General features: G+C 44.0%; 1 protein-coding gene across 6 annotated transcripts in view; it reads left to right on the top strand.

Moving 5' to 3' along the window:
- Window positions 1–20,199, top strand: part of SFXN5 (sideroflexin 5) — a 115,063-nt gene that overhangs the window by 42,536 nt on the left and 52,328 nt on the right. The window lies entirely within an intron of this gene.

Below are 20,199 nucleotides of genomic sequence, written 5' to 3'. Positions count from 1 at the left end.
TTTAAAATATATGCACCTTGGGGCGCCTGGGTGGCTCAGTCGTTAAGCATCTGCCTTCGGCTCAGGGCGTGATCCCAGCATTCTGGGATCAAGCCCCACATCAGGCTCCTCCGCTGGGAGCCTGCTTCTTCCTCTCCCACTCCCCCTGCTTGTGTTCCCTCTCTCGCTGGCTGTTTCTCTCTCTCTGTCAAATAAATAAATAAAATCTAAAAAAAAAAGAAAAAGAAAAAAGAAAAAAATAATAAAATATATGCACCAAAGAACAAACAAACAAAACATCACCAATAGACTCCCATAATATTCCAGGTGACTACTCTCAAAAGAATAGCCAAACTCAATTTTCATTAAACTCCTAAAAGAGAATAAAAAAGAGGAAGTGTTCCCCAATTCACCCATGAGGCACTCTGAGACAAATACCAAAGAAGTAAATGGAAGAAAGAAAAATTATAGGCTAATATCACTTATGAAATTACATCTAGAAGTCTAAGTGAAATAATAACAAGTTGATTCCAGCAATGCATTAAAACATGTCATCACCAAATAAGTTTTACCAAGAATTACCAGCAACATTAGAGAATGTATTACTATAGTTCATCACATTAACAAATTGAAGGAGAAATGTGACAATCTTGGTAGATTTAGAAAAATCATTTGATAAAATGAGACATAACTCCATTTATGATTTTTATTTTTAAAAAGAGCAGATTAGCGATCTAATGTTAGAATCATCGGCATCCTCGAGGGGGTGGAGAAAAACAGAGGTCTAGAAGAGATATTTGAACAAATTGTAGCTGAAAACTTCCCTAATCTAGTGAGGGAAACAAACATTCGTATCCAAGAGGCAGAGAGGACCCCTCCCAAGCTCAACCATGACAAACCTACGCCACGTCACGTCATAGTGCATTTCGCAAATATTAGATCCAAGGATACAGTATTGAAAGCGGCCAGGGCAAAGAAATTTCTCACGTACCAAGGCAAAGGCATCAGAATTACGTCAGACCTGTCTACACAGACCTGGAATGAGAGAAAGGGTTGGGGGAGCATTTTTAAAGCTCTTTCAGAGAAAAACATGCAGCCAAGGATCCTTTATCCAGCAAGTCTGTCATTCAGAATTGATGGAGAAATACATTTCAGAATCGCCAGTCATTGACCAATTTCATAACCACGAAACCAGCCCTACAGGAGATATTAAGGGGGGTTCTATAAAGGTAAAAAGGCTCCAAGAGTGATACAGAACAGAAAGTCACAGCCAATACAAACAAAGACTTTACTGGCAACATGGCATCATTAAAATCATATCTCTCAGTACTCAGTCTTTTTTTTTTTTTAAGATTTTTTTATTTATGTCTTTGACAGAGACAGCCAGCGAGAGAGGGAACACAAGCAGGGGGAGTGGGAGAGGAAGAAGCAGGCTCCCAGCAGAGGAGCCTGATGTGGGGCTCGATCCCATAACGCCGGGATCACGCCCTGAGTCGAAGGCAGACGCTTAACCGCTGTGCCACCCAGGCGCCCCTCTCAGTACTCAGTCTTAATGTGAATGGTTTGAACCTTCCCATAAATGCCACAGGGTTGCAGATTGGATAAAAAGAAATGACCCATCCATTTGCTGTCTACAAGAGACTCATTTCAAACCCAAAGATGCATTCAGACTGAGAGTAAGGGGATGGAGTACCATCTTTCACGCAAATGGACCTCAAAAGAAAGCTGGGGTAGCAATTCTCATATCAGATAAATTGGATTTTAAACTACAGACTATAGTTAGAGACGCAGAAGGGCACTATATTATTCTTAAAGGAAGTATTCAACAAGTGGATATGACAATTATAAATATATATGCCCCCAAGAGGGGAGCAGCAAGATACACAAGCCAACTCTTTTTTTTTTTTTTAAAGATTTTATTTATTTATTCGACAGAGAGACAGCCAGCGAGAGAGGGAACACAAGCAGGGGGAGTGGGAGAGGAAGAAGCAGGCTCATAGCGGAGGAGCCTGATGTGGGGCTCGATCCCATAACGCCGGGATCACGCCCTGAGCCGAAGGCAGATGCTTAACCGCTGTACCACCCAGGCGCCCCCACAAGCCAACTCTTAACCAGAATAAAGAGACATATAAATAAAAATACATTAATAGTAGGGGACCTCAACACTCCACTATCAGAAATAGACAGAACACCCTGGCAAAAACTAAGCAAAGAATCAAAGACTTTGAATGCCATACTCGACGAGTTGGACCTCATAGATATATATAGAACACTACACCCCAGAACCAAAGAATACTCATTCTATTCTAATGCCCATGGAACATTCTCAAGAATAGACCATGTTCTGGGACACAAAACAGGTCTCAACCAATACCAAAAGATTGAAATTATCCCCTGCATATTCTCAGACCACAAGGCTCTGAAATTGGAACTCAACCACAAGGAAAAATTTGGAAGAAACTCAAACACTTGGAGACTAAGAACCATCCTGCTCAGGAAAGACTCGATAAACCAGGAAATCAAAAATCAAATTAAACAATTTATGGAGACCAATGAGAATGAAAATACAACAGTCCAAAACCTATGGGATACTGCAAAGGCAGTCCTAAGGGGGAAACACATAGCCATCCAAGCCTCACTCAAAAGAATAGAAAAATCTAAAATGCAGTTTTTATATTCTCACCTCAAGAAGCTGGAACAGCAACAGAGGGACAGGCCTAATCCACGCACAAGGAAGCAGTTGACCAAAATTAGAGCTGAAATCAATCAAGCAGAAACCAGAAGTACAGTAGAGCAGATCAATAGGACTAGAAGCTGGTTCTTTGAGAGAATCAATAAAATTGACAGACCACTGGCAACACTTATCCAAAAGAAGAGAGAAAGGACCCAGATTATTAAAATTATGAATGAAAAAGGAGAGGTCACGACGAACACCATTGAAATTGGAAGGATTATTAGAAATTTTTATCAACAGCTATATGCCAATAAACTAAGCAATCTGGAAGAGATGGAATCCTTCCTGGAAACCTATAAACTACCAAGATTGAAACAGGAAGAAATTGATTTCTTAAACAGGCCAATTAATTATGAAGAAATTGAGTCAGTGATAAACAACCTTCCAAATAACAAAACTCCAAGCCTGGACGGTTTTCCTGGGGAATTCTACCAAACATTCAAAGAAGAAATAATACCTATTCTCCTAAAGCTATTTCAAAAAATAGAAACAGAAGGAAAGCTACCAAACTCATTCTATGAGGCCATATTACCTTGATCCCCAAACCAGGCAAAGACCCCCTCAAAAAGGAGAATTACAGACCGATTTCCCTAATGAATATGGACACCAAAATCCTCAACAAGATGCTTGCTAATAGAATCCAACAGTACATTAAAAGGATTATCCATCACGATCAAGTGGGATTCATACCTGGGATGCAAGCGTGGTTCAATATTCGCAAATCAATCAGCGTGATACATCATATCAACAAGAAAAGACTCAGGAACCATATGATCCTCTCAATCGATGCCGAAAAAGCATTTGACAAAATACAGCATCCTTTCCTGATTAAAACCCTTCAGAGTGTAGGAATAGAGGGTACATTTCTCAATCTCATAAAAGCCATCTATGAAAAGCCTACTGCAAATATTATTCTCAATGGGGAAAAGCTGGAAGCCTTTCCCTTAAGATCAGGAACTCGACAAGGATGCCCACTCTCGCCACTATTATTCAACATAGTACTAGAAGTCCTTGCAACAGCAATCAGACGACAAAAAGGGATCAAAGGTATTCAAATCAGCAAAGAAGAAGTCAAAATGTCTCTCTTCGCAGATGACATGATACTCTATATGGAAAACCCAAAAGAAGCCACTCCCAAACTATTAGAAGTTATAGAGCAATTCAGTAACGTGGCGGGATACAAAATCAATGCTCAGAAATCAGTTGCATTTCTATACACGAATAACGAGACCGAAAAAAGAGAAATTAGGGAATCCATCCCATTTACAATAGCACCAAAAACCATACGTTACCTTGGAATTAACTTAACCAGAGACGTAAAGGACCTATATTCTAGAAACTATAAATCACTCTTGAAAGACATTGAGGAAGACATAAAAAGATGGAAAGATATTCCATGCTCATGGATCGGAAGAATTAACATAGTTAAAATGTCCATGCTACCCAGAGCAATCTACACTTTCAATGCTATCCCGATCAAAATACCGATGACATTTTTCAAAGAACTGGAACAAATAGTCCTTAAATTTGTATGGAACCAGAAAAGGCCCCAAATCTCCAAGGAACTGTGGAAAAGGAAAAACAGGGGCGCCTGGGTGGCACAGCAGTTGGGCGTCTGCCTTCGGCTCAGGGCGTGATCCCGGCGTTATGGGATCAAGCCCCACATCGGGCTCCTCCGCTATGAGCCTGCTTCTTCCTCTCCCACTCCCCTTGCTTGTGTTCCCTCTCTCGCTGGCTGTCTCTATCTCTGTCAAATAAATAAATAAAATCTTTAAAAAAAAAAAAAGAAAAGGAAAAACAAAGCTGGGGGCATCACAATGCTGGATTTCGAGCTGTACTACAAAGCTGTGATCACAAAGACAGCATGGTACTGGCACAAAAACAGACACATAGACCAATGGAACAGAATAGAGAACCCAGAAATGGACCCTCGGCTCTTTGGGCAACTAATATTTGATAAAGCAGGAAAAAACATCCGGTGGGAAAAAGACAGTCTCTTCAATAAATGGTGCTGGGAAAATTGGACAGCTACATGCAAAAGAATGAAACTTGACCACTATCTCACACCATACACAAAAATAAACTCCAAATGGATGAAAGACCTCAATGTGAGACAGGAATCCATCAAAATTCTAGAGGAGAACATAGGCGGCAACCTCTACGACATCGGCCAAAGCAACCTTTTTCATGATACATCCCCAAAGGCAAGAGAAACAAAAGATAAAATGAATTTATGGGACTTCATCAAGATTAAAAGTTTCTGCACAGCCAAGGAAACAGTCAGAAAAACTAAGAGGCAGCCCACGGAATGGGAGAAGATATTTGCAAATGACACTACAGATAAAGGACTGGTATCCAAGATCTACAAAGAACTTCTCAAACTCAATACACGAGAAACAAATAAACAAATCAAAAAATGGGCAGAAGATATGAACAGACACTTTTCCAATGAAGACATACAAATGGCTAACAGACACATGAAAAAATGTTCAAAATCATTAGCCATCAAGGAAATTCAAATCAAAACCACACTGAGATACCACCTTACGCCAGTTAGAATGGCAAAAATAGACAAGGCGAGAAACAACAATTGTTGGAGAGGATGTGGAGAAAGGGGAACCCTCCTACATTGTTGGTGGGAATGCAAGTTGGTACAGCCACTCTGGAAAACAGTGTGGAGGTCCCTTAAAAAGTTAAAAATTGAGCTACCCTATGATCCAGCCATTGCACTACTGGGTGTTTACCCCAAAGATACAGATGTAGTAAAGAGAAGGGCCATATGCACCCCAATGTTCATAGCAGCAATGTCCACAATAGCTAAATCGTGGAAGGAGCCGAGATGCCCTTCAACGGATGACTGGATTAAGTTGTGGTCCATATATACAATGGAATATTACTCAGCTATCAGAAAGAACGAGTTCTCAACATTTGCTGCAACATGGACGGCACTGGAGGAGATAATGCTAAGTGAAATAAGTCAAGCAGGGAAAGACAACTATCATGATTTCTCTCATCTATGGAACATAAGAACTAGGAAGATCGGCAGGAGAAGAAAGGGTTAAAGAAGGGGGGTAATCAGAAGGGGGAATGAAACATGAGAGACTATGGACTATGAGAAACAAACTGAGGGCCTCAGGGGGTGGGGTGGGGGAATGGGATAGACCGGTGATGGGTAGTAAGGAGGGCACGTATTGCATGGTGCACTGGGTGTTATACGCAACTAATGAATCATCGAGCCTTACATTGGAAACTGGGGATGTACTGTATGGTGACTAACATAATATAATAAAAAATCATTAAAAAAAAAGAGCAGATTAGATTAATAATAGAGGTCTATTAAAAAAATAAAATCCCAACCCCAAAGCAAGCACCATTCTTAAAGATGAAACAGATAAAGGTAAATTCTTAATGTCTGGAACAGGGTAAGAATACCCAATATCCAACATTTTCCTGGAAGACTAACAAACACAGTAAGACATGAAAAAATAAATAAGTAGTAATAGGATTGGAAAGGAGGAAACAAAATCATTCACGAGGATAAGCAAACTATTAGAACTACTAGTTTTAAAAGCTCTCTGGATGTAAGAGCAGTATGCAAAAAATGGTTAAAAAAATTGTGGGAGGCCCATGAACCTATAAAAAACATCTAGAATATGATATATATATTTTAAAAAGACAGCATTTACAGTAGCACTTAAAACTATAAGCTACTGTAGCAACACTTTTCTAGGTATGTCTCCTGAGATAAGGGAAACAAAAGCAAAAATAAACTATAGGGACTACATCAAAATAAAAAGTTTCTGCATAGTGAAGGAAACCAACAAAACAAAAAGACAACCTACCAGATGGGAGAACATATTTGCAAATGATAAATCCGATAAGGTGTTGATATCCAAAATATATAAAACACTGACATGACACAACACCAAAAACCAAATAATCCAATTAAAAAATGGGCAGAGGACCTGAATAGACATTTTTATAAAGAAGACATACAGACGGCCAACAGACATGTGAAAAGATGCTCAACATCACTCATCGTCAGGGAAGTGGAAATCAAAACCTCAATGAGATATCACCTCACACCTGTCAGAATGGCCAGAATTAAAAAGATGAAATAACAAGTGTTGGTGAGGATGTGGAGAAAAAGGAACCCTCGTGCCCTGTTGGTGGAAATATAGACGGGAGCAGCCACTGCAGAAAACGGTGTGGAGGTTCCTCAAAAAATTAAAACTTGAATTACCGTATGATCCAGTAATTCTCTTTATCCAAAGAAAATGAAAGCACTAATTCAAAAAGATACACGCAGTCCTATGTTTATTGCCTCATTATTTACAATAGCCAAGATATGGAAGCAATTCAAGTGTCCATCCATAGATGAATGGGTAAGGAAGATGAATGTATATATATATATGTGTGTGTGTGTGCGTATACACACACACACACACACACACACACACACCATGGAACATTATTCAGCCATAAAAAGGATGAGATCTTGCCATTTTTGACAACATGGGCAGACCTAGAAAGTATTATGCTAAATGAAATAAGTCAGACAGAGAAAGACAAATACCATACAATTTCACTTGTATGTGGAATCTAAAAAAAACAAAGCAAGGGCGCCTGGGTGGCTCAGTCGTTAAGCGTCTGCCTTCGGCTCAGAGCGTGATCCCGGTGTTGTGGGATCGAGCGCCACATCAGGCTCCTCCGCTGGGAGCCTGCTTCTTCCTCTCCCACTCCCCCTGCCTGTGTTTCCTCTCTCGCTGGCTGTCTCTCTCTCTGTCGAATAAATAAACAAAATCTTTAAATAATAATAAATAAATAAATAATTAAAAAAACAAATGAATAACAAACAGCAGAAGCAGACTTATAAATATAGAGAACAAACTGATTGTTAGCCAGAGGGAAGGGGGTGGGGGATGGGCAAAATGGGTGAAGGGGAACCGAAGATACAGACTTCCAGTTAGGGAATGAGTAAGTCATGGGAATAAAAGGTACAGCATAGGGAATAGAGTCAATGGTATTGTAATAGTGTTGCATGGTGACAAATGGTAGCATCTTTCTCTCTCTCTTTCACTCATGCATGCACAAATATCCCTGATTCAGTGAATATTGTCTTGAATTCTACTCCATCTCATATCAATATTTCTATTCCAGTTTTGTTTATTTGCCTTGTAAATCATTGCCTACACCTTTATATGAGTGACATTTAATTTCTGTGTCGTCTTGTAGTGTATGTCTCCTGAAAAACTATATCTGAATTTTACTTCTTCGCCCAGTTTGAGAAAGAGTTTTTAATTTTAATAGTAAGTGGAACCCGTCCATATTTGTTCCGTCCCTGGTTATTGTGACCGCTTATCCCAGCCATCAAGCAGTTGGTTAGTTGGTTTGTTTATTAAGCTTTGCTGTTGTTTCCACTTCTTTTCCTGATTTGTGCTAGAGTGATCTTTTCCACAGTCCTTTGGTTTCTTAAGTAGTTTGGAAGGGGAAACATCCTACTTTTCTCTAATTACTATTCATCTGTAATATCTTACATACTGGTTCCATTATATTTACCCTATCAATATCAATAATTGAATAATAAATATGACCTTCTCAACCCTCCCCACATAGGAAGTGACTTTTCTTTTAAAAGATTCACTTATTTATTTTAGAGAGAGAGTGTGTGTGGGCACGTGAGTTGGGGGAGGGGTAGAGGGAGAGCGTCTTCAAGCAGACTCCCCGCTGAGTACAGAGCACAACTTGGGGTGCTATTCCATAACCCGTGACATCATGACCTGCGCCACCCAGGTGCCCTGGGAAGAGACTTTTAACTTACCATTTTACTCCACTCTCTACCATTTTACCCATACACACCTGCCAAGATTTTGGAAATAATTTGAAATTTCATCAGATTTTTTAAAGCAAGGATGCTTAATTAAAACCTGTTTGAAACTTCGCAATTATTTAGGCTGTGTGTGTGTGTGTGTGTGTGTGTGTGTGTGTGTGTATTCTATGTTTGGCTGAAGCACTTCTTTGAATAATATTCAGAGTGTGTGGGTAATATACTTTTTGAGTCCTTGCATATCTGGAAACATCTTTTTTTTCTCTCTCATACATGAACAATAGTTGGCCTGATTCTCTTTTTCTTTGTAGGTAAACCTCCCCCACTCCCTTTGGGATCCTTTGGCATTTTTTTCTCTTTATCTTTGGAGCTCAGAAATATCCTCAGGATTAAAAAAAAATCTCTGTATATTTTATAAAATTATACAAGTAATACATGAATATGTTCTTTGGAATTCAAAAATACCACCAAGACTTTTTTAAAGAATATTTTAAAAGTTATACAAGTAATGCATGAATATGTTCTCTCAGCTCCGAATTCAAACAATGCAAAAAACGTGGACATTCCCCTGACAAGGCTCAACCCCAAATCTGCTTCCAGAAGTAACCTCTGTTAGAACGTTGGTGTGAACTTTTAGGCTTTTTTCTAGGTATTTGCATACATAAGAATCATCATTTAAACATTCTTTTCTGTTTTGTATTTTTTCCATTAAAAAATGTAACAGTATACTTATTTATCTACAATTAGCTTATTACACTTAGCAGTTTGCCTACATAACGATCTGCTTCATTCATTCATTTCTTCCTGCTGAGTAGTGTTCTCTCCCCTAGTGATGAATTTCTGTTGTTTCTGATTATTTGCTATTAGAAATAACAGTGCTGTGAAAAATCCTTGTGAACTTTTTGCACAAATATGAAGACTGCTCAAAGGCCCATTCTAGAAAGTGAGTTTGCTGTGTAGATGGCTATGCCCATTTACATTTTTGATAGCTATTGCCAAATTTCCTTTCAGGAAAGCTATATTTCACTGCACCTTAGTAACAATGGTATTTGTATTTTTAGACTTTTTTCTATGCCAACCCAATGGAAGAAAGGTAGCCTCTCCCTATGGTTTTAATTTTTATTTCCCTGAATACCAAAAAGATTGTGCTTCTTTTCATCTATTTATTTACATTTATATTTCCTCTTCTGTGAATTACCTGTCCATTCTTCAATTAGTTGTGTTTTCCTAATTGATTTGTAAGAGTTCTTTATATATTTGGATAATAATCCTTTGAATTATATACATTGCAAATCTCTTCTCCCAGCTATTTCTCCTTCACTCTTTGGTGTCTTTGTTGTGGAAACTTTTAAATATTGATATTTTTAAATATAATGATCTTCCCAGGGCGCCTGGGTGGCTCAGTCAGTTGAGCGTCTGACTCTTGATTTCAGCTCAGGTCATGATTTCAGGGTCCTGAGATTGAGCCCTGGGTCGGCTCCGAGCTCAGCTCAGAGTCTGCTTGGGATCCTCTCTCTCCCTCTCCCTCTGCTCCTTCCTCCCCATGCTCTCTGTCTTTCGCTCTAAAATAAATAAATAAGAGGCACCTGGGTGGCTCAGTCAGTTAAGCGTCTGCCTTCAGCTCAGGTCATGATCCCAGGGTCCTGGGATCCAGTCCTGCATCGGGCTCCATGCTCAATGGGGAGCCTGCTTCTCCCTCTGCCTGCCACTCCCCCTGCTTGTGATCTCTCTCTCTCTCTCTGACAAATAAATAAAATCTTTAAAAATATATATAATGACCTTTCCTTGGATTGGTTTTGAGTCCTGTCCCTCCTTTTCACCTCCATCTCCTTTATTAAAATTAACAGATTTGTGAGAGTCGTTTCCAGGAATCAGCTCCAGGATCTATTTATCAATCCTTCTATTTTCATCTCCTAACTTATTCATTTCTGGTTTTGTTTTTATGTCTTTTTCCCTCTTTTCCTTGGTGTGTTTGTGGGGTTTTTTGTTGTTGTTTTGGTTGTACTTTTTTACTTTTTACCTTGAATACTTTATTTATTCGCATTCTTTCTTTCTAATAAAAGTGCTTGGGGCTGTGAATTTGCTTCTGAGTATATCTAAAACCTGACTGTATCTAATATGTGGTTGTATATAGTGATCTGTATTTTTATTTTCTAAATGTGTTTGAAGTTATAGTTTTGAATCATCTTTAATCAATTCGATAGTCAGAAGAACACATTTTATTTTTTTTAAGATTTTATTTATTTATTTAGAGAGCGAGCAAAAGTGGTGGGGAGGGGCAGAGGGAGAGGGAGAGAGAGAATCTCAAATCAGACTCCATGCTGAGTGCAGAGCCTGACCCGGGGCTCGATCTCACAACCCCGAGATCATGACCTGAGTCAAAATCAAGAGTGAGATGCTTCACTGACGGAACCACCCAGGTGCCCCCAGAAGAACACATTTTAAATCACAAGTGATTGGCCTTTTTAAAACGTATTCTTTTGTCAATATTTTCTACTTTGTTGTATTTTGTTATGACCTCTACAGTTCTGCCATTGAGATGTATTGTGGGTTTCTTTGTAGCATACTATATGCTTAGACCAGTTAGGATTAGGACCATCTCCATATTAAAAAGTTCAAAATAACAGTGGTTTAAACAAAATAATTTATTACTCTCTCATGTCAAAGAATTTTAGAGGTAGAAGGATCCCCATAATGCTACCAGGAACCCAGACTTCCATTTCTCTACACCATTCTCAATGCTGTCTTCTGTCATCAGAATCACCTCATAACCCAATATGGTTGTCAGAGTTCCAGCCATCACATCTACATTACAGGGAGGAGAAAGATAGAAGGATGTACTTCCCAAATGAGTCAGTTCCCTTTAAGGAGACTTCTTCAAAGTCTCACGCAACAGTTCTGTTTACATTTCATGTAGAATCCCCCAATTATAGGGATTCTGTTACTAAGAAAGAGGGAAGATGGCTAATATATAGGCAAGAAGAATCTGCCATAGTAATTTTAATAAATATTTCATCAACATTTGAAAAAGAAAAATACATCACTTAGCAATATCATCTCTTTACCAAGCCAGAGAAATTGAATTTGGGGCTCATTTCCCCATAAGAGGCCAAATGGACCCTTACTTATACAATTAATGGCTGCCATTAACTGGGATGAAGTAGTTAACCCAAGGGACACCAGCACTGTCTCTGGTTCACAAGGTGTATTTTTTTTTAAAGATTATTTATTTATTTGATGGAGAGAGGGAGAGCACAAGCAGGGGAGCGGCAGGCAGAGGGAGAGGGAGAAGCAGACTCCCTGCCGAGCAGGGAGCCTGATGCAGGACTTGATGCCAGGACCCTGGGATCATGACCTGAGCCAAAGGCAGAAGCTTCACTGACTGAGCCACCCTGGCGCCCTCAGAAGATGTTATTGATGACACCCCATCATTTTCTACTCTCTTCTTCCTACCCAAGCAAGTCAGTTATTTCAGGGTCAGTAGAGCCTTGCAGGCATCCTGGGAACGTGGGTGCTGTCCCCTCTTGTGTGGTTCAGGGGTTTACTGCTGAAGCAGATGCTCTGAATGTCCTCGGAGGACAAATCCTCTCCCAGCCTGGAGCAAACATCCCTCTGTGAATAAATGTGTAGGGTATGAGAATAGGGTGCCCTGGCCCTGAGATCCTAGGGACACTTGATGGAGGTGAACGGGCAGCATGAGCTCCGGCATCTCCCAACAGGCCTCAGTGGCAGCCAGGGTCAAAATGACAATGCTCACCTAGCCCCACTTCCTAGTCCCAAATATTCACATCCCGGCATTCAGAATAGCTGGCCCAGGTCCTGTGAGGAGTCGTTGGACGGGGAGAACCGGTAGCCTTCTATCTTGGCACTTTAATGCAGGTAAGCAATGAGAGGGCTTACGGCCCCATTCCTTCCTGGGCCACCGCCTTGCCCCTCGTGGAAGGAGCTCTGTGGTTGTCCCAGCCCTTCTACCAGAGCCTGGCTCCCACTGGCCACCTCAGCTCCCCTAGGCGCCCCCCCCCCCCCCATCGCCTGGTAGCACTGAACATCTCAGCAAATGCCTGGTCTGAAGGGGAGTGAAGGTTCCAGTCCACACCTTAGGGAAGCCCCTGGTGTGACAGAGTGAGTAAGAAATATATACATGCAGAAGCCACTAAAGTGCTTACCAAAATAGAAATGGGGTGCTGGCGAATGTGCTAGCAACTGGGTCCCTGAGCGATGAAGGGAAGGGGTGATTAAGGCTGGCAGATGCCTCAGCTGAGATGCTTCTGGAAACAACATCCACGCTTCCTGCCTAGGTGAGCATCCCGGTCTCGACCCCCGTGCGGTTCCCGCCTTGCCTGAGAGTAACCCCGCCCCCACCCTGCTCACTCTTCAGAGCTCAGGAGAAACGAGCTGGTTTTCTCCCAGAGGCTGGTGCCAGTTTAGTCAGCAGATTTCACAGATCCACTGGCACCCATGTAGTGTCTTATTTTAAGCTTAACATTTGAAGATGGGAACTTTTCCCCCTTTGGTGTGTGGCAAAGAGATCCCAATTTATACATAAGCACGGTGGCTAAGCCAGTGCCCCAAGGCTGTTCCCGAGGCTGGTGCGGTTCATGGCACCTCTCCTTCGGGTACCTTCCCAAAAGAACCCCGCCAACCGTGGCTGCTTGTAACTGGCAGTTCTGTCCCAGGTTTCCACTAAGCGGTGTGCGGCCCCGTCCCTTCCGTGCACACGTGGCCGGGGAGAGGCAGGGCCGCTGTGGCGGTCCCCCTTCTATCCTCTCCGCGTTTCCCCAGTGGCCAGCCCGTACCCTGCACCCTTGGCTATCAGAATGTCTCACATGCCAGGACCTGGGTTTCTCTTGTGGGCCCGGGCTCCTCCCAGGGGCTCTCTGTGCCTCCCTCCTCTGCTCTGAGCTCCTCCTGACACTGCTGTCCTCCTCTCCCCTCCCCCTGTCACTTTTGAACCCTTGAAACTCAAGGCCCCAAGCCCCCATATCCAGCTGGGAGACCGAGGAGGGCAGACCGGAGAATCCAGTCAGTGTGTCCAGGGGCCTTGCGTTACATCCAAACCAGATCCCCGTCATGGGACATTCAGAGCTGGGATTCTATACGCTGAGCCCTGTGGGTTTTAACACCGCAGATGTGCATGTGGACTTAGAAACCTCCGGAGGTGCCGGTGTGGGTCACTTCGTCTCGGGGGGGGGGGGGGGAGGGGTAGACCACGGAGGGTTCACTTTGCGTGAGGATTTGGCTGTGTCCCAGAACCTTCCTGGTGTCTCCCTACCCTCCTCATCCCAGACTCTGCTTTTTCACACATTTAAATGCCAATCACAATTTTCTTCCTGGCCTACCTCCATTGTAAGCCGCCACCAGTCAGTTGGGCCAGGTTTATACCCTACAAGAGGTGTTGCTCAGTTAAGCTAGAATTGACCGGTCAGGGGCAAACATTCACTTGACAAAAGATAGTCTCTGTAACTGGCCGGGATCCTTTAAATAGCACCTCTCATGCGCTGAAGTGTTACTTTTCAGATCGTTAGCCACATAAATCAGAAGATGGAGACAAAGTAGAAGGAAAAAACAGGCAAATTGTTGAGCACTGGGGCCCGTGGCAGGTCTTTCAAAAATGAAGAGGAGCATTTTAGAATTGAGTGAGTCAGTACGGAGGAACCGGGTATGGTGCCAGGGGACTGTCACTTTACCAGTGAGGACTCCCAGGTATGTGATAAGCGAACGCTGATGTTCTCACCCCTCTGAAGCTTCTGGAAGCTCTCGAGAAAGACTTTAAACAGATTCTTACTACTGAGATGAATACTGCAAAGAAGGCAGGCCGAGTGCTGGGGGAGCGTAGGACAGGGCACCTAACTCATCTTGAGGGCAGGGAGGGCTTCCTGGAGGAAGTGACAACGGAGCTGAAACCTGGAGGGTGAGGAGAGATTAGCCGTGTAGAGGTGGGGTAGAGGTGACAGGGACAGTTGCTGGACCCCGTGCTGTACTCTGTGCTCATGCCCTGACATGTCACCACCCCATTGTTTTGACACACTGTTTCCTCTCTGGATTTTCTGTACTATTAAAACATCTTTCTCCTATCCCTCGAGTCAGTTTTGCATGGGCAGCAGCCAAAGACATGGGGGCTGCTCTGTTCTCTCTTTCTGAGCCCCACTATGACAAGACGCAGAATTGTGACCAGCGGCCTTGCTCCCCTGTCTTCAACTTCAGCTGTTCCCGGCCCACCTCTGGCCAAGCAGCTCGGGATATTTGGTGGTGCCCGTCTCCCTGATCGAGACCTTATCTCTCTGCAGAGGTTAGAATACTCTGACAGAGGAGTCCTGGAGTAAAGGTATGATTTTTCTTGTGGGCCAGTTGCCATGTGGGTAATGTTGGCCCCATTCTGGATTCTGTCCTGAGACAAGGCTCGGGCACAAAGTGCCCTTCTTCCTGGACTGGCTGGGGCAGCCCCGGAGCTGGGCTCTTGGTCACCGTGTGGAAAGATAAGGTAGGCTGCTCAGGAACCAACATCACTAGTGAAGACGTAGTTCAAGTGTGTTCATAATGGTGCAGAATTTTGGACCACAAAGCACAGCATATTCACTCTTCACCTATGGCAACCCCTGTATTAAACAGCTATTGCTATGACAGTGCTGTGTAACAAACATCCGCAGAATTTCCATGGCAACCATAAGCATTTATTCTTAGGGCTCTGCGATTACCTGGGGCTCAGCTGGTCTCCACTGTGCTTGACAGAGGCAGTCCTGCTTCTCACCGCAGGTCTGGAGTCAACTGAGAGTCAGCCCCCACAGCTGCGCTTTGCTTCCCATGCCTCTCACCCTCCTTGGACCAGGACACTAGTCAGGGTGTGTCTCCTCATGGCCATGTTAGATGCATAAGACGGCCCACAAAAACATGGGTGCCCTCTGAGGCCTGAGCTGGCATGCTGCCACATCCTCCCACATGTGCCTGGCCACAGCAAGAAGTATAGCCAAGCAATGCCCAGAGTGTGGAAATACATTCTTCCCATGGCAAGGGTATGAATGCAGGGAGGAGTCAAGACTCGGGACAAAAGCTCAATCTGCCACGCTCTCCAGAGGCCCACACCCCCATGCAATTCGGACTTTAATAAAAGGAGTAAGGAAGAAATGGCTGGTGGTGGTCACGGTCACAGTCCATCATAGATCTTTTCCCTGACCAAGAATTCATGTTCTTTTTTTTTTTTTAAGAATTTTTAAGATTTTATTTATTTATTTTAGAGGGGAGGAGGAGCAGAGGGAGAGGGACAGAGTAGACTCTGCACTGAGCATGGAGCCTGATGCGGGGCTTGATCCCACAACCCTGAGATCATGACCTGAGCCAAAATCAAGAGTCAGATGCTTAACCGACTGAGCCACCCAGGCGCCCCCAAGATTTAATGTTCTTAATAATGAATTAGCAATATTCTTCTAGTACATACAGCACAGTGCGGGCCCAGCTTTGTGCTGAGGACTTTGGGGGACATCAGAGAGAAAAGCCCTGACTCTACCTTCAGGAGCTCACTGTCCTTTGAAGGATGAGGCTCGTGTTCAAAGACCAGATGGGGACAAGATGATGCTCAATTATGTAATGCAGATTGTGGCGTTCGGAGAAAGGAGAGACCAGCAAAATCTAGGAAAGAATGAGCTAGGAGGGGAAGAACGGTACTGACACTGTATACCTAACGAGTACTTGCTGTACACCAGACACTGGACCGAATTCTTTCCACGCCCTGCCTCCCCCATGGCCATCAGAGAGGTACCAGTGTGGTCGCCATTTAACAGATGAAAAAAAAAATGGAGGCACGAAGAGCTCAAGTAACTAGTGCGCGGTCACATGGCTGGTAAATACTAGCACCAGGCTTTGAGTCCAGCTCTTTCTGTGACCAGAGCCTGCATGATAATCACCAGGGCCCATGGCCGGCCACTTGAGGGGAAGGGAGGCAGCAAAAGTGGACAGATGTGTGAAGAGGACAGCTGCCAGGGGGCGGGAGCTGCGGAGGGGACCCCAGCCGTGGTATGAACTATAAATGGGAGCAAAGATAGGATGTGCGATTTGGCCAAGGTCCTGCAGCAAGATAGGGTGGAGGCTGGGCTGGAAATTCTGGCTGTTGGCTCTCCTTCCACTCTCCCTGGTACCAGCCGTTTTCTGGGCTCTCTCCACCCGTCTGCGCGGCCACGCCTGAAGCGTTTCCCTCTTGGAAGAGGTGCAATCCACTGGCATTGAAGCCGGGTGGACTGGCTCCCTCTCTCTCTCCATCTCTTTCCTCCTTTCCCCTGCCATGTTCTGGAAAGGGCAGCGTGGGGGAATGTGGGCAGGTTGCACCAGAGATATACATCTGAGAACTGAAGGAACATTTATTTTTAATTCCGACTTAAAAAGAAAAAAGGAAGTTATAAAATATCTGCTCTTGCTCCTGGGACTGTGCAGATGGCTCTGCGTGTTGCCTAATAGGGAATGGGGCTGGCACCCATGTGCTCCTGGCCCCGGCAGCCTGACTGTAGGACCCGGAAAGTGGGATCCCTGCTCCCCTTGCCTCAGCCTCAGATGGTTCCCTTGGGCCCCGTTTGGGGACACAGTGCAGCATGGCTTTCCACCGCCTCTAACCTCACCCTCCCCAGGTCTGCTGATTCTTCAAACCTCTTCCTTTACTGAGACCAGTCTCTTGGCTGTTCCTGCTCCCGTGAGCGTGCACACTTCCCACCCCCCCACGCACACGCACACACACGCATGCACACCTCAGCTCCATCCCACCGCCTCCTTCCGGAGATAGCCATAGCGCACTGATCTCTCCTTCCTGAGCTCCGGTTTGGATGTTTGCATTTATCAAGTTGACATACCCAAGTACCTGAGTAAACCATCTGGTCATTTTCATGCCCAGATGTTATAAAGGATATTCTCCTACGTTTTCCTGTTTGGTCTTTGTGCTTATTGTGGTTAGGGGCCATATACTCCTCTCTTCCCATGTTCTCCATTGAGAGCACCATGGAACTCGGTGCATAGAGGACGCTTGGAAATGGGCATGGAGTGTGACGCTTCCTTTGTGCTCAGGTGAATGAGCTGGAAAAGGAACCCCTCAAATCAGAGAGTTGGAACCCTTAAGCCAGAAATCAGGAGACCTTTCTGACTTTCTCTAGCTTGCTGCGAAGCCTTGGGCAAATCAGTGAATTTCTCTAAGCCTCAGTTTCCCCGTTTGTAAAATATAGAATGTAATCTCTATTTCGTCTGAGCCCCAGAGTTGTGATAAGGATCATGGTAACATGATGTAACATTGTGTGTCAACTACACTCACATTAAAAAAAAAAGATCATGGTAAGTGACATAGGGGAAATGCTTAGCAAAATCAATCAATCGAGCAATCTCTTTAAGAACACATAAGGAGCCAGAGGTGCCCAGCATGAGTGTCAGGCCCGTGGTAGAGCAGGAGGTTGGGACAGGAGGCTGGTCAGGATTGGCCAACAAGGAGAAAAGCTCACAGGTTACAAGCTGTGTGTGTGTGTAATAGTAGCCTGACTACTATTTCAGTTTAGTTTAGAGCTGTGGTTTGTTCTGGAAAAGACTTGATGTCACATTTTAAAAAATGCCTGCTACCCGAAAATACAAGTGAAGACAAAAATTTAGGAAAGGGAAGAAGCTAGGAGTGAGTTTGGGCACAAAATGTATGCAGTGAGGGTCTGTACGCTGGCCAGATGTGAGCCGTGGAGATCTGACCTGAGCTTCTGGACAGTCAGTGCAAAGAGAGACACGATTAAATGCTCAGTGTCTGCGAGACAGAGGCAAACCAGGTGCCCAGAAGTATAAATTTCTGGCCCAAGACTAGAAAAATTTCCCCCAGGGGGACTCATAAAGGGGACTGTACGATGGAAGGAGCAATGAGTGTTCTGGACAATGGCTGGCTGGTAAATATAGCGAGTCCCAAGGGGCTGTATCTTACGACACTCGTGATGGTCCAAGCTCAGTGTGGAGGGTGTAAGGGGCAATGAGGAGGAGAGGACAATGTGGTCCATAATACACTCACGCTCTATAAACCAACAGATTAGGGGAGTGAATTGCTGAGTTCCCAACAGTGAAGAACAGCTTCTATCCCTTCAGGCTTTGGGAGGCGGTCAGACATGCACACGTGCACACACACACACATACTCACTGGATCGCATTGTCAGCTCCCAATTTCAGGTCTCTCTAGGCTCAGCTTCCTCTCTGTGGTCTGGCTCCTGGTGGCTGGAGGCTGACTAGGAGGAGGTCCTGGGTCCCCAGGGATATTTCTCAGCCGGGCTGGGTGAGGAAGGATTCCCTTTACAGGCAATGGGGCGATCTCAGTTGACTTCATACCTGCTACTTGGAACCTAAGAATAGAACTTTAAACCAAGGTAGGACCTCCAAGCTCAACCCCTTCCCTCAATGGGTAAGAAAGCTAGAGCCCCAAAGGGGACTGTCTTCTGTTGGAACCTCTGTTGGCTGGAGATCACAAGGGATGGGGATGGGGCTGAGGCTGAGCTCCAGGTTCTCCTGATTCTCACTCCAGTGCCCTAAGTCTGTTGCTGCAGAGAAAAATCGAACTGGGATCTCATTTTGGGGAGAAAAATCTCATAAGATAATTCCTCATTGGAGCTGTGGAATGGCTTTACATTATATAATTTTATTCAAACTGATATGGGCCAATAAATATAAATGTGTGTGTGTGTTTGCTGTCTTAAAACATTTTAATGTTTAAAACATGATTTACAAATGCTGCTGAGGATGTCTAGAATTTGATTTACTGCATAGTATTGAATGTTTATACTTGCTCCTTACAGAAATTCTTGCCAAAGAGCCATTTTATCTACAGGAATAATAAATAAGTCAATATGCGGATGGTTGTGCACATTTTTCCCATATGCAGTGGGACTTGGTAGACGTTATTTTGCATACAAGCACTCAAAAGGTAAACTTGAGAGAGACACACGGATCCCTGAAGTCCAAAGTTTGGCCAGTTGTCAAGATGAGACAACTAATCTCGATTTAAACCAAAAAAACAAAGTCAGCCAGTCTAGCTCGTAGGTGACGTTGGGGCTTCGGGAATAATGAATCCACACCTAGCTACCGGCACTCCGCCGTGTGCGTGCGCGCTCATCCAGTGGTCCATCCGCTCACTCAGCAAGTATCTATTACACATCTGTTTCATCCAGTACCTTAAACATGGCATAGGGTTTCTTCACGGGGGCTCAGAGACAACAGATACAAATCCCCCTGCTTGTACTTATAAAGCACTTAAGGCCCTTGAAATGATTTTTATCATCACATTTTATTTTACTTTTTAAAAAGGTTTTAGTTATTTATTTGAGAGCGAGGGAGCACGAGCTGGGGGAGGGGCAGAGGCAGACGCAGGCTCCCCACTGAGCAGGGAGCCCGCTGCAGGAGCTCCATCCCAGGACCCTGGGATCATGGTCCGAGCCAAAGGCAGACGCTTCACTGACTGAGCCACCCAGGCACCCCCATCATCGTATTTTAATCCTCACAAAAATCCTATGGGGTGGCGAGGGTATGAAAGAGCTGGGTTAGCTGTGTGGAAGTAAAGATGTTCTTTTTGTTTGCTTCTTTGTTTTTATTGTCCCCCCCGCCCCCCGTCGACCCCAGTTATGGAATTAATACATGTCAATGTTCAAAAGAATATAGGAATATTCGAGAAGAC

Source organism: Ursus arctos, unplaced genomic scaffold (assembly GCF_023065955.2).
Source record: "Ursus arctos isolate Adak ecotype North America unplaced genomic scaffold, UrsArc2.0 scaffold_8, whole genome shotgun sequence".
Taxonomy (NCBI): Eukaryota; Metazoa; Chordata; class Mammalia; order Carnivora; family Ursidae; genus Ursus; species Ursus arctos.
The sequence above is the reverse complement of the archived record's forward strand: the minus strand, read 5'-3'. Positions and strand labels throughout refer to the sequence as shown.